This window comes from Zalophus californianus, chromosome 6 (genome assembly GCF_009762305.2).
Source record: "Zalophus californianus isolate mZalCal1 chromosome 6, mZalCal1.pri.v2, whole genome shotgun sequence".
In the NCBI taxonomy this organism is placed as follows: Eukaryota; Metazoa; Chordata; class Mammalia; order Carnivora; family Otariidae; genus Zalophus; species Zalophus californianus.
The window spans coordinates 115493323-115509355 of record NC_045600.1 but is presented as its reverse complement, the minus strand read 5'-3'; the positions used below and the strand labels follow the sequence as shown (position 1 = coordinate 115509355).

At 36.4% G+C, this 16033-nt stretch overlaps 1 protein-coding gene and 1 pseudogene across 4 annotated transcripts in view; one reads left to right on the top strand and one right to left on the bottom strand.

The window, feature by feature from the left end:
• The window catches only part of SCAPER (S-phase cyclin A associated protein in the ER), a 537265-nt gene that overhangs the window by 420351 nt on the left and 100881 nt on the right, over positions 1–16033 (bottom strand). The window lies entirely within an intron of this gene.
• Positions 3324–3560, top strand: LOC113908660 (annotated as a pseudogene).

The following is a 16033-nucleotide window of genomic DNA, read 5'->3' as shown; positions in this document are numbered from 1 at the left end:
TTAGAGCAGAGATCAATGAATTAGAAACCAGAAACACAGTAGATCAGATCAACAAAACTTGCTGGTTCTTTGAAAGAATTAATAAGATCAATAAACCACTGGCCAGACTTATCCAAAAGAAAAGAGAAAGGACCCAAATTAATAAACTAAGAATGAAAGGGGAGAGATCACAACTAACACCAAGGAAATAGAAACAATTATTAGAAATTATTATCAACTATATGCCAATAAGCTGAGCAACCCGGATGAAATGGACGCCTTTCTGGAAACCTATAAACTCCCAAGACTGAAACAGGAGGAAATTGACAACTTGAATAGGCCAATAACCAGTAACGATATTGAAGTAGTGATCAAAAACTTCCCAAAAAACAAGAGTCCAGGGCCTGATGGATTCCCTGGGGAATTCTACCAAACATTCAAAGAAGAAATAATACCTATTCTACTGAAGCTGTTTCAAAAAATAGAAACAGAAGGAAAGCTTCCAGACTCATTCTATGAGGCCAGCATTACCTTAATCCCTAACCCAGGCAAAGACCCCATCAAAAAGGAGAATTTCAGACCGATATTCCTGATGAGTATGGATTCCAAAATCCTCAACAAAATCCTAGCTAATAGGATCCAACAATACATTAAAAGAAGCATCCACCACAACCAAGTGAGATTTATCCCCCGGATGCAAGGGTGGTTCAACATTTGCAAATCAATCAATGTGATAGAACACCTTAATAAGAGGAGCGAGAAGAACCATATGGTCCTCTTAATTGATGCAGAAAAAGCATCTGACAAAATACAGCATCCTTTCCTGATTAAAACTCTTCAGAGTATACAGATAGAGGGAACATTCCTCAAGTTCACAAAATCCATCTATGAAAAACCCACAGCGAATATCATCCTCAATGGGGAAAAGCTGAGAGCCTTTCCCTTAAGATCAGGAACACGCCAAGAATGCCCCCTCTCGCCACTATTTCAACATAGTACTAGAAGTCCTAGCAACAGGAATCAGACAACAAAAAGAAATAAAAGGTATTCAAATTGGCAAAGAAGAAGTCAAACTCTCTCTCTTCGCAGATAACATGATACTTTATGTGGAAAACCCAAAAGACTCCACCCCCAAATTACTAGAACTCATACAGCAATTCAGTAATTGTGAAGGACACAAAATCAATGCACAGAAATCAGTTGCTTTTTTGAACACTAACAATGCAACTGTAGAAAGAGAAATTAGACAAACGATTCCACTTAAATTGGACCAAAAACCATAAGGTATCTCAGAATAAACCTAACCTAAGAGGTAAAGGATCTATACTCTAGGAACTACAGAAGACTCATGAAAGAAATTGAAGACACAAAAAGATGGAAAAAACATTCCATGCTCATGGATCAGAAGAATAAACATTGTTAAAATGTCAATGCTGGGGTGCCTGGGTGGTTCAGTTGTTAAGCATCTGCCTTTGACTCAGGTCATGATCCCAGGGTCCTGGGATCGAACCCCATGTCAGGCTCCCTGCTCAGCAGGAAGCCTGCTTCTCCCTCTTCCACTCCCCCTGTTTGTGTTCCCTCTCTCGCTGTATCTCTGTCAAATAAATAAAAAAAATCTTTAAAAAATAAAAAATAAAATGTCTATGTTGCCCAGAGCAATCTACATATTCAATGCAATCCCTTTCAAAAGACCATCAACATTTTTCACAGAGCTGGAACAAACAATCCTAAAATTTGTATGGAACCAGAAAAGACCCCAAATCGCCAAGGAAATTTGAAAAAGAAAACAAAGCTGCGGGCACCATGTTGCCTGACTTCATGCTATATTACAAAGCTGTGATCACCAAGACAGCATGGTGTTGGCACAAAAAACAGACACATAGATCAGTGGAACAGAACAGAGTCTCCAGAAACGGACCCTCAACTCTATGGTCAAATAATCTTCAACAAACCAGGAAAAAATATCTAATGGAAAAAAGTCTCTTCAATAAATGGTGCTGGGGAAATTGGACAGCTACATACAGAAGAATGAAACTCGACCACTCTCTTATACCATACACAAAGATAAACTCAAAATGGATGAAAGACCTCAATGTGAGACAGGAATCCATCAAAATCCTAGAGGAAAACATAGGCAGTTACCTCTTCGACATCAGCCACAGCAACTTCTTTCAAGACATGTCTCCAAAGGCAAGGGAAACAAAAGCAAAAATAAGCTTATTTTTGGGACTTCATTAAGATAAAAAGCTTCTGCACAGCAAAGGAAACAGTCAACAAAACAAAGAGGCAACCCACGGAATGGAAGAAGATATCTGCAAATGACAGTACAGATAAAGGGCTGGTATCCAAGATATATAAAGGACTTCTCAAACTCAACACCCACACAACAAATAATCAAGTCAAAAAATGGGCAGAAGACCTGAACAGACACTTCTCCAAAGAAGATATACAAATGGCTAACAGACACATGAAAAATGTTCAACATCATTAGCCATCAGGGAAATTCAAATCAAAACCACACTGAGACACCACCTTACACCAGTTAGACTGACAAAAATTAACAAGTCAGGAAGCAACAATTGTTGGCGAGGATGTGGAGAAAGGGGAACCCTCTTACACTCTTGGTGGAAATGCAAGCTGGTGTTACAGCCACTCCGGAAAACAATATGGAGGTTCCTCAAGACATTAAAAATACAGCTACCTTATGACCCAGCAATTGCGCTACTAGGTATTTATTCCAAAGACACAGATGTAGTGACAAGAAGGGGCACATGCACCCCGATGTTCATAGCATCAATGTCCACAAAAGCCAAACTGTGGAAAGAGCCAAGATGCCCTTCAACAGATGAATGGATAAAGAAGATGTGGTTCATATATACAATGGAATGTTATTCAGAATACCCACCATTTACAACAACATGGAGGGAACTGAAGGGGATTATGCTAAGTGAAATAAGTCAAGCAAAGAAGGACAATTATCATATGGTTTCACTTATTTGTGGAACATAAGGAATAGCACGGAGGACATTAGGAGAAGGAAGGGAAAAACGAAGAGGGGGATCAGAGAGGGAGACAAACCATGAGAGGCTATGGACTCTGGGAAACAAACTGAGGGTTTCAGAGAGGAGGGATGTGGGGGGATGGAGTAGCCAGGTGATGGGTATTAAAGAGGCACATGTTGTAATGAGCACTGGGTGTTATACGCAACTAATAAATCACTGAACACTACATAAAAAACTAATGATGTACCGTATGGTGGCTAACTTAACATAATTAAAAATAAATAAATAAATAAATATATAAATGAGAGGGGTCGCCACCATCACCACCACATCCATATCGTCATGTCAAAGCACAAGTTCTCCGAGGATGAGACCTGTGAAGGCTGCTCTAATGCAGCCAGTCAGGTGCTCAACAAGCTCAACAAGGAGTTGAGTTTGACACTGACATGCCCAACAAGAAGGTCTGCATCAACTCTGAGCACAGTGTGGACACTGTTGGAGACCCTGGGGAAAACAGGCAAGGCTATTTCCTACCTCAGCCCCAGGAAGCAAGAGTCTAGAACCCTTGGCCCAAGATGAGGGGCAGGACACTTATCCTCTCCTCACTTGCAGACAGACCTGGGGCCTGGAAGTCCTGCTCAGTGATGGGAGTTCCTGCAGAGACCCTCACTGTGCTGCTCCTCCCTGGCTTCCCTGCAATAAAGCTGAGGCATTTTTGTTGGGGTGGTGAGGGAGAATAAATATATATATTTAATTTATATTTAATATTTAATTATTTTAACATTTAATACATATTTAAAAATATAAAATCAACCTTATAAAAATCATACATGCCAAAAGAAAAAAAAACAACTAAATCATACATGACAAAAGATAAAAAAACAACTAAATCATACATGACAAAAGATAAAAAAACAACTAAATTATGAAATTAAGTTTAACAAAAGATTTCAGTTTCCACTTAATTTAACTGGCTCACCCTTAGAAGCAGTATGATTAATAACTTTACTTTTGAAAGGAAAGAAAAACAACCCTCTTTCAAAGCTTTCTTATATAAAGAAATACTGCTTAACACTTGAACCTAGTCCATAACCAATATGATGGCCAACACAAACACTATAATGTAATAAAAAGAAAAAGTGAAATAACTGAAGCAAGTCAGAGGAATGTATCAAAACAGAAACTATAACACAGGTTTCTTAGACACTAAGAAATTAGCTATGAACAAATTACATTTTTAAGGACCCTTCAGTAAAAACCATATTGAAAAATTATTCACATAATGAAGAATGCTTGTTAAGAATAGCAAATCATGCAATTAACCTGTCAGAGAGCTTCTAAATACTTAGAATAATCTTGTAAGTATACAAAATCAAAATTATATTTCATACCATGGTTTTTACACTCCAGACTTGTACAAATTTTAAAATTTTACAAATGTCATTAATACAGTAGCACTAAATTCAAATTAATACAACCAATAATTGAAAAGTAACAAAATAATCCCAACATGACTGATGTATTACCATTTTTACTTATCACTATATTTAATGCATTAATATTCTGTTTATAATTTATCATTGTTCAAAAGAAAATGTTCTATTTTATAATATCCTTTATTAGGTTATGCTGGCATCATAAAACAAGATCCACTTTTTTATTCTCAGTAAGAGTTTTTATATGATTTATGTTATTTTTACCTTCAAAATTTGAAAGAATTCACAAGTAAGCCATCTTGATCAGGAATTTTCTTTGTGAAAAAATATTAATTATACATTCAGATTTTTAAAAAATACTTATTAAATTCCTTCAAGTTTTTCTCATTCCTGCTATGAAAGTTTGGCTACATAGTCTTATTCAAAAAATTTGTCATTTTCTTCTGTTTCTAAATTTAGCATATAAAATTGTTCATAATATCATCTTACTATCTTCTTAATATCCGTGGGATCTCTACTCATACCCTTATCTCATACCTGGTATTATATCTTGTCTCCTCTTTTTTCATAATCAGTATTAGAAGTCTGTTAATTTTATTAGCCTATTCAAAGGATTATCTTTTGGCTCTGCTGATTTTCTCAATTCTCACCTGTATCTTTCTCCTTCCTTATGTTCCACAGGTTTAACTTGTTCTTTTCTAATTTCCAGAGATAGGTTTTCTTTTTTCCTAATATATGAAATTGAGGCTAGAAATTTTCCTCAAAGCACAGCATTACCTTAAACCCACAAGATTTTAAATGTTAATTTTCACTGAATTCCCATTTTATAATTTTTATTACGATTTCTTCTCTGACTCATGGATTATTCAGAAATATATTCCAAAATTCCAAAAAACTGAGAATTATATGGCTATCTTTTTAAATTGATTTCTAACAATTCCACGGTGTTCAAGAAGACAAAATGAGTTCAATCATCTAAAATTTTGTGAAATTTGTTCAATGGCTTGGCATGTGTCAATTTTGGTAACTGTTCCATGTGTACTTGGATATATATTTGTACTTACAGTTACTACCATGACAAAGTAGTCTACATCAAAATTAACCCTCTTCATGCCAAACACAACTATAAAAGCTAGGCAAACTACATATGTGAACTGTCTAAAGGCATTGGAAAGCAACCAAGATAGGCAAGATTTCTGGAAAAGCGAAGGACAACATGAGATCCACATTCACCATAGAATTTTTTCCTGAACATTCACCATAGAATTTTTTCCTGAAGTCATTTCAAATTCACAATGCAGGGGAAGTGACTCCTAGCAGAAACCAGTAGTCCTGTCTAGATGAAACAAATACTAGAGTTCAATGAGTCTAAAATAACTGAGACTTCAGGGCAAAAAACTTGGAGAGGCAGGAATTGCATTTAACCTTCCCTTAGGAGTCTGACAACTACTAAACTTTGATACCCAGCAAAAAGAAGGAGCTGGAATGCTAATGAGCTAAGCACATATTATATCAACTGTAGAGTGCTAAGGAATTAAAGAATATAGTAGTCATGGCAAACACCCCAGATTTTCAGTTAAGATCCAAAAGGAATAAGGACAAAACTGAAACACATCAATTTTAATAAAACCTCAAACCAAACCTTAAAGGATTAAGGTAAACTGCTTAAACTCTATCTTCTTGCCAGAAGAAAAACAACAATATTTTTGAAAGGAGCCTCTGTAATTTTAAATACACCATGTTAAACATTCAATTAAATATTATGAAGCATGCTAAAAAAAAAGAAAAAAAAAGATCAAATACCTGAGAACTCCCCCAAAATGTTTTTAAAGTAACAAGCCCACAGGTAGTTCAGATATTTTAATTTTTAATTTTCAGACACAGACTTTTCAAAATAGCTATTACTAATATCTTTAAGAAAATATGGATTAGACATACAGAACAGAGGATTAGTGGACTAGAAGACATGTCAGTAAAAAGTTTCCAAGTTGAAGGATCAAAAGAAAAAAATGGAAAAGAATAAGCATATTTGTTAGACATATCAATTATACCAGGTTCATTAATCACATTGTTTAGATATCTTGATTTTTGTTTATTTATACTATCAGTGTTGAGACAGTTATGTTAAAATCTCATAGTATGAGTATAGATTTTTCCATTTTTCCTCTCAATTACGTCAGTTTTTGCTTTATATTTAAGAATTATTTTCCAATTCTGTTAAAATACTCCTTCAATAATTAAAAAAATAGGGGTGCCTGGGTGGTGGCTCAGATGGTTAAGCATCTGCCTTCGGCTCAGGTCATGATCTCAGTGTCCTGGGATCAAGTCCCACATCCTGCTCTCTGCTCAGCAGGGCATCTGCCTCTCCCTCTGTGCTCACATGTGCTCTCTCAAATAAATAAGTCAATAAAATGTTTTAAACAAATAGTTAAAAAAATATTTCTCTTTAAAATGTTTCTTGGATACTGTATCTATTTTGTCTGGGAATAAAGGAACACCACGATTAATTTGAATAGGACATGTATAGAATATATTTTCCCATCTTCTTCTTTTGCCTTTTCTACGTTTTCAAATTGAAGGTATATCACTTTAAGCTGAACACACTCGAGCATTATTTTTAATGCAACTATAATTTCAAAAATTTAATATTTAGACCATTTGCATTTAGTGGACTTCAAAAGAAAGCTGGGAGAGGAATCCTTATATCAAAGAAATTAGATTTTAAACCAAAGGCTGTAATACATAAACATGGATGGGACTGAAGGAGATTATGCTAAGTGAAATAAGCAGAGAAAGTCAATTATCCTATGGTTTCACTTATTTGTGGAACATAAGGAATAGCATGGAGGACATTAGGAGAAGGAAGGGAAAAATGAAGGGGAAGAGAATCAGAGAGGAAGACGAACCACAAGAGACTACGGACTGAGAAACAAACTGAGAGTTTTAGAGGGGAGGGGGGTGGGAGATGTGTTAGCCCGGTGATGGGTATTAAGGAGGTCATGTATTGCATGGAGCACTGGGTGTTATATGTAAACAATGAATCATGGAACACTACACATCAACAACTAATGATGTACTGGGACGCCTGCATGGCTTAGTCGGTTAAACATCTGCCTTCAGCTCAGGTCATGATCCCAGCATCCTGGGATCGAGCCCCTCAATGGGCTCCCTGCTCAGTGGAGAGTCTGCTTCTCCCTCTTCCTCTGCTGCTCCCCTTGCTTGTGCTCTCTCACTCTCTCTCTCTATCTCAAATAAATAAATAAAATCTTTTAAAAAAAAACACAAAACCTAATAATGTACTATATGGTGACTAACATAACATAAAAAAAAGACATTAAGAAAGACACTATATCATAATAAAAGGGTCTATCCAACAAGAAGATCTAATAATTGTAAATATTTATGTTCCTATATTGGGAGCAGCCAATTAAATAAACTAATTAATAACAAAATTAAAGAAACACATTGATAATAAAACAATAATAGTAGGGGACGTTAACACTCCACTCAGTAATGGATGTTAACACTCTCCACTCACAGATCATCTAAGCAGAAGATCAACAAGGAAACAAGGGCTTTGAATGACACATTGGACCAGATGGACTTCACAGATATATTCAGAGCATTCCATCCTAAAGCAACAAAATACACATTCTTCTCCAGTGCACATGAAACATTCTCCAGAATAGATAACATAGTGGGTCACAAATCAGGTCTCAGCCAGTACGAAAAAATTGGGATTACTCCCTGCATATTTTCAGACCACAATGCTTTAAAACTTGAACCCAATCATAAAAGAAAATTTGGAAGGTACACAAATACATGGAGGTTAAAGAGCATCCTATGAATGGGTCAACCAGGAAATTAAAGAATTGAAAAAATTCATAGAAGCAAATGAAAATGAAAACACAACTGCTGAGGAGAGATGATGGACTCTGAAAAACAAACTGAGGTTTCTAGAGGGGAGGAGGGTAGGGGGATGGGTTAGCCTGGTGATGGGTATTAAAGAGGGCACATTCTGCATGGAGCACTGGGTGTTATGAACAAACAATGAATCATGGAACACTACACCAAAACAAATGATGTAATATATGGTGATTAACATAACAATAAAAAATTTAAAAAAAAAACACAACTGTTGAAAACCTTGGGAATGCAGCAAAGGCAGTCCTAAGAGGCAAGTATATATATACCAACACAAGCCTTTCTCAAGAAACAAGACTCAAATACACAAGCTAACCTTACACCTAACGGAGGTGAAAAAATAACAGCAAATAAAGCCTAAACCAAGCAGAAGAGAAGAAATCAATGAAATAGAAATTAAAAAAAAAAAGTGGAACAGATCAACAAAACTAGGAACTGGCTCTATGAAAGAATAAACAAGATTGATAAGTCCCTAGCCAGACTTATCAAAAAGAAAAGAGAAAGGGCCCAAATAAATCATGAATGAAAGAGGAAAGGTCACAACCAACACTGAAGAAATACAAACAATTATAAGGACATATTATGAGCAACTATATGTCAACAAATTAGGCAATCTGGAAGAAATGGATGCATTCCTAGAAACATAAAAACTACCAAAACTGAAAGTAATAGAAACCTGAGGAGACCCATAACCAGCAAAGAAATGGAAGCAGTGATCAAAAATTTCCCAAAAAACTAGAGTCCAAGACCAGATGGCCTCCCAGCAGAATTCTACCAAACATTTAAAGAAGAATTAATCTATTCTTCTGAAGCTGTTTCAAAAAACAGAAATGGAAGAAAACTTCCAAACACATTCTATGAGGTCAGCATTACCTTGATCCCAAAACCAAAGACCTGAACAAAAAGAATTAAAGACCAATATCCCTGATGAACATGGATGCAAAAATTTTCACCAAGTTACTAGCCAATAGGATCCAACAGTACATTAAAAGGATTATTCACCAGGACCAAAGTGGGATTTATTCCTGGGCTGCAAGGGTAGTTCAACATCTGCAAATTAATCAACATGACATACCACATTAATCCAAGAAAGGACAAGAATCCTATGATCCTCTCAATGCAGAAAAAGCATTTGACAAAATACAGCATCCATTCTTGATTAAAACTCTCCAGTGTAGGAATGGAAGGAATATACCTCAATATCATAAAAGCCATCTATGAAAAACCCACAGCGAATATCCTACTCAATAAGGAAAAACTGAGAGAATTTCCCCTAAGATCAGGAACATGGCAGGGATGTCCACTATCACCACTGTTGTTCAACATAGTACTAGAAGTCCTAGCCTCAGCAGTCAGACAACAAAAAGAAATAAGAGGCATACAAATTGGCAAAGAAGTCAAACTTTCACTCTTTGCAGATGACATGATACTCTATGTTGAAAACCCAAAAGACTGCACCCAAAAATTCCTAGAATTCATATAGGAATTTAGCAACATGGCAGGATATAAAATCAATGCACAAAAGTCAGTCGGATTTCTATACACAAACATGAGACAGAAGAAAGTGAAATTAAGGAATCGATCCAATTTGCAACTGCACCAAAAACTGTAAGATATATAGGAATAAACCTAACCAAAGAGGTAAAGGATCTGTACTCTGAAAGCTATAGAAGACTTATGAAAGAAACTGAGGAAGACACAAAGAAATGGAAAAACATTCCACGCTCACTGAATGCAAGAACAATTATTATTAAAATGTCTATGCTATCCAGAGCAATGTACACATTCAATGCAATCCCTATCAAAATACCGTCAACATTTTTCACAGAGCTGGAACAAATAACCCTAAAATTTGTATGGAACCAGAAAGACCCCAAATAGCCAAAAGAATGTTGAAAAAGAAAACCAAAGCTGGTGGCATCACAATTCCAGACTTCAAGCTCTATTACAAAGCTGTCATCATCAAGACAGTATGGACCTGGCACAAACACAGATGGACAGATCAATGGAACAAAATAGAGACTCCAGAAACAGACCCTCAACTCTATGGCCAACTAATCTTCAACCAAGCAGGAAAGAATACCCACTGAAAAAAAGACAGTCTCTTCAACAAATGGTGTTGGGAAATTTGGACAGCCACATGCAGAAGAATGAAACTGAACCATTTCCTTACACCATACACAAAAATAGACTCAAAATGGATGAAAGACCTAAATGTGAGACAGGAATCCAAACCAAAATCCTAGAGAACACAGGCAGCAACCTCTCTGACCTCGGTCACAGCAACTCCTTGCTAGACACATCTCCAAAGGCAAGGGTAACAAAAACAAAAATTAACTATTAGGACTTTATCAAGATAAAGAACTTCTGCATGGCGAAGGAAACAAGTGGACAAAACCAAAAGACAACTGACAGAATGGGAGAAGATATTTGCAAATGACATGTCAGATATAGGGCTAGTATCCAAAATCTATAAAGAACTTATCAAACTCAACACCCAAAGAACAAATAATCCAATCGAAATGGGCAGAAGACATGAACAGACATTTCTCCAAAGAAGACATGCAAATGGCCAACAGACACACAAAAAGGATGCTCAACATCACTTGGCATCAGGGAAATACAAATCAAAACCACAATGAGATACCACCTTACGCCAGTGAGAATGGCTCAAATTAACAAGTCAGGAAACAACAGATGTTGGTGAGTACACAGAGAAAGGGGAACCCTCTTACAATCTTGGTGAGTACGCAAGCTGGTACAGCTACTCTGGAAACAGTATGGAGGTTCCTCAAAAAGATAAAAATAGACCTACCCTACAACCCAGGAATTGCACTACTACGTATTTACCCAAAGGATACAAACAGTGATTTGAAGGGGCACCTGTACCCCAATGTTTATAGCAGCAATGTCCACAATAGCCAAACTATGTAAAGAGCCCAGATGTCCACTGACAGATGAATAAAGAAGGTGTGATATAGATATATGCATGGAATATTACTAAGCCATCAAAAAAATGAAATCTTACCATTTGCAACAACGTGGATGGAACTAGAGGGTATCTATAAGTCAATCAGAGAAAGACAATTGTCATATGATTTCACTCACATGTGGAATTTAAGAAAAAAACAGAAGATCACAGGGGAAGGGAGGGAAAAATAAAACAAGATGAAAATAATGAAGGAGACAAACCGTAAGAGACTCTTAACTATAGGAAAAAAACTAAGAGTTGCTGGAGGGGAGAAGGGTGTGGAATGGGGTAACTGCGTGATGGGCATTAAGGAGGGCACTTGATGGAATGAGCACTGGGTGTTATATCCAACTGATGAATCACTAAATTCTACCTCTGAAACTAATAAAATGCTGTATGTTATATGAATATAAACAAAATTAAATTAAAATTAAAAAGATAGACCATTTACCTTTAATGTAAGAACTGATGTTTTTGCATTTACTTCTACCATTTATAATTTTGTTTTGTCTCATCTGTTTTATGTCTTTTTTTTTTTTCCTTTCTTGGCTTCTTTTGCATTAATCAATTAATTAAACTTTTACTCTCCTTTGTGGTTTTCTTGAACATACAAAATACATCCTTGACTTATAATGTCTAGTACAAGTCAGTATTTTTGTAACTTCAAAGAAAATGCTAGGATCCTTAAAAATATAATCTCCATTTGGAATATTGTCAGAAATTCTCATTTGGTATGTATTTCAAGCTTTGCACAACATTATGAAACAGCCAATACTAAACATTTATTGTGCTCCACATGTTTACTCCTCCCAGTGTTCATTCCTTTAGGCATTCCTGGGTTTCAATTTGGGATCTCTTTCCCTTAACCTGAAAAACTCTGTAATTCTTCTTTTAGTGTAATTCTACTGATTTCAAGTTCTTTCAATTTTTATTTATCTGGAATTCACTTTTTTGCTGGATATAGAATTCTGTTTTGTCAATTATTTTCTTTCAGCATCTGAAAGATGTCACTGTCATCTGGCTTCCATCAGCTATCAACTTACTCTTGCTCCTTTGAAAGTATAGCTAACCTTAAGAAAACATGATTTTAAACTGTGTGGGTCTGCTTAAACATGGATTCCTTTTGGTATGGTACTATAAGTCTATCTGTTCTTATGATTTTAATAAACATTTTTTCTCTAGTTTCCTTTATTGTAAGAATACAGTATATAATACATAAAGCATACAAAGTATGTGTTGACCATGTTGTCAGTAAGGCTTGTAGTCAACAACAGGCTATTAAGTTTTGGGGGAGACAAAAGTTATATATGAATTTTCAAGGATTATTCACGGTCAACTGCAGTCTTTTTTTTTTTTTTTTTGGTTCTACTTGTAGAGATTTTCTCTTTCCCTGATTTTTAGTATTTTTATTATATTACATCTAAATGAGATTTGTTTTCTATTTTTCCTGCTTGGAGTTCATAGTGCTTCTTAAATACAAAACTGATTTTTCAACAGTTTGGGGAAATCCTTAGGGATTATCTCTTCAAACGTTACTTTTACATCATTCACTCTATCCCTTCACAGACTCAATTTACAGGTGTGCTTCTTCTGTGAGTCTCTGCATTTTCCTATTTCTTTTCTCTGTTATATAATCCCAATATTTGCTACTGCACTTAGAATTAAATCAACCCCAATTCTCCTAAATTTTAAATTTTTAAGATTTTACTTATTTATTTGAGATAGAGCAAGAATGAGAGAGCACGAGAATGGGTGAGGGGAGGAGCAGAGGCAGAGGGAGAAGCAGGCCCCCCACTGAGCAGGGAGCCTGATGCGGGGCTCGATCCCAGGACCTTAGGATCATGACCTGAGCCAAAGGCAGGCCCTTAACGAACTGAGCTACCCAGGCGCCCCTTAAATCTCTTCTTGATGTGTGCAAATACATCAGATGTTTTAAAATTTTCATTTATCATCCTGGATTCCTTTCTTCCAGAGCCCTGTAACCGTCAAAAATCTGGATTGGTTGTTCCCTAGGCCCGGTACACAGGTATTATACTGGGATTACCACCATACAGTATTACCTTTGCCTCTCTTTCTGGGCTGGCATCCTCCAGCAGTGATTGGGTCCATGGAGGCAAAAAAAAATTTTGAGATCTTACATGAATGAAAATACCTTCAGCCTGCTTTCAGATTTAATGGATAATTTGGCTGAACATAGAATTTTAGATTAGAAATCATTTTCCTTCAGAATTCTGAAAACATTGCTCAATTTTCTTGTGGCTTCTAGGGATAATTTAGCAGAAGCAGATGCCATTCTGATTCTTGGTCAATTGTATATAAAATGACTATGTTCTCTAATTTTAAGCCTCTCATCATCTGTAGTATTCATAAATTTCCTAACATGTTTTGGTGTCATTCTATTTTCATCCACTGTAGTGGGGCACTTAATGGGCCCTTTTGGTCTAGAAACTTATATCCTCTGTTAAAGGAAATTTACTTTCATTATTTAATTTCATGATTTCCTCCTTCCTCTCTCTTTCTAAAATTCATGTTATTGGGGCGCCTGGGTGGCTCAGTCGTTAAGTGTCTGCCTTCAGCTCAGGTCATGATCCCAGGGTCCTGGGATAGAGCCTCGCAATGGGCTCCCTGCTCAGCGGGAAGCCCGCTTCTCCCTCTCCCACTCCTGCTTGTGTTCCCTCTCGCTGTGTCTCTCTCTGTCAAATAAATAAATAAAATCTTGAAATAAATAAAAATTCATGTTATCAAATACTGGATAGTCCCATTATCTATTTTTATATACCAAGCCCAAAACCTAGCATCTTAAAACACTAACCATGTTATTTCCACGCAATTCTTTGAGTCAGAAATCTGAGGAGTGCTCAGTGGAGGGAGGTCTCCTCTCATATCAGCTAGAGTGGCTCACCTAAGGCCAGACTGTTCATGATGCCTTCACCACATGCCTAAAGCCTTGGTACCAGTTGCTGGCTGAGATAGCTAGGTTCTCCTTCTCATGGCCTCTTTCTCCTCACATATTCTCTCATTACTCAGTGGCCTATGCTAGGCCTCTTTACATGGTAGCTGGCTTCCAACAAGGAGAAAATGGAAGCTGCAAGACCCCATACAGGCTAGACTGCGAATTTACCAATCACTCGTCACATTCTACTGATCATATCAAGTCCAAGGGCAAACCAAAGATTCACGGGGAGGAAAAACAGACTCCACCACTTGATAATGGATGGGGAGGAATGGGAGAAATTGCTGGCACCCATCTTTGCAGATAATCTACCATAGTCCACAATCTGGCTTCAGATTGCTCAAGTCTCCTAAGAATAGCAGACACTCATCCAATTACAGTATCAGCCTCAAAGACCAGTATCTCATGATCTACCCTGGATCTGGATTTGTTCCTCAGGTGTGGATTCTCTTGATCTGCAAACATGGCAGCTCAATGGGAGAAGAGGGCTTGAAGTAGAAACAAGGATGAGGCATCTCAACATTATTGCTACAGGCAGTCTTCCACTTAACCTACTTATAATCAATATTACTCCCAACTTTCCAATGTGCCTGATATCCTTCAGGTAAGACACCATCTCTTTTACGTTCTATATAGAATAAACCTCCAATATTCTGCTGGGGTGAGGGAGATACCGTCATCCTACTATTCAGAGTTGAGGGCAAGTGGGGAGAATTTGAGATGACTAACATATAATCCCTACCTTTATCCTCACTTCCAGAAACAACTGCTTGCAATTTTTTATCCTCTGGGGAGTTCTGTGGAACAAACTGGATTGCTTTACAGTTTTGTCCACTCTCTGAGTTTAGGATTCAGCTAACTCACTCAAATGTCACCACTGGTCTACTTTCCAACTTCCAAAAATTTGTCTTTAACTCTTAACCTTTCTCTTTTTCCTTAAGTCCTATTTTTCAATCCTTTTATATCATTTTAGTTGAGTTTAGGAAAGAGGAAAGTAAATGTATGTGCTCCAACTGTCACCTTTAACAAAAATCATTTTTATAGGCTATCATTACAAACTTCAATACCAGAGCTAGTGCTATTATAAATTACTTAAGATATAAACCATAAATCACTTTCATAAAAGTGCATCAAAACCCCAAAACTGAGACCAAAGTAGTCAAAAACAAAATTTCCTGATACATGAACATGGATACTTTTTTTAAGTCTAGTTATAATTAAGACCTATCATTTCATCTCAACCAAATGAGTCACACTCATAAATAATCTGAGTAATGCTTTAAATAAAACCATGATATACTTTAATACCATGATTCCTTTAAAATATTTTTTGCAATAATGATTTAACACATTTTTCTCAGACTCTTTCACAATATATAAAAACTAAACTTGGTTCTGCATTCTCTTACCTTTTCCTAGAAGACAGAAGTCACGACTACTCTCAATTTTCTAATACTACTAGTCTATATAGAGAAACCAAGGGCAATATACTGGGTAGGAGTAGGAGTATTATTTGAATAAGCAAACATGACTTACTGAGACCAAAATGGAAAAGAGTATCAGTAATGTAAAGGTGGCAATGCATTTGTTATGTCTAATAAAACATTTCTTTCTGAGCCAAGAAGCTCTAAAGGGATCTTCCATCGAAGAAAAACAGGAAGCAGTACTCTCAAGTTGCCCCTTAATTCATTACACAAATTCACTATAATAATTCTAAAATCCAGAGCTCTACAGATGTATAAAAAATTCACTTGGGGGGTGAGGGCAG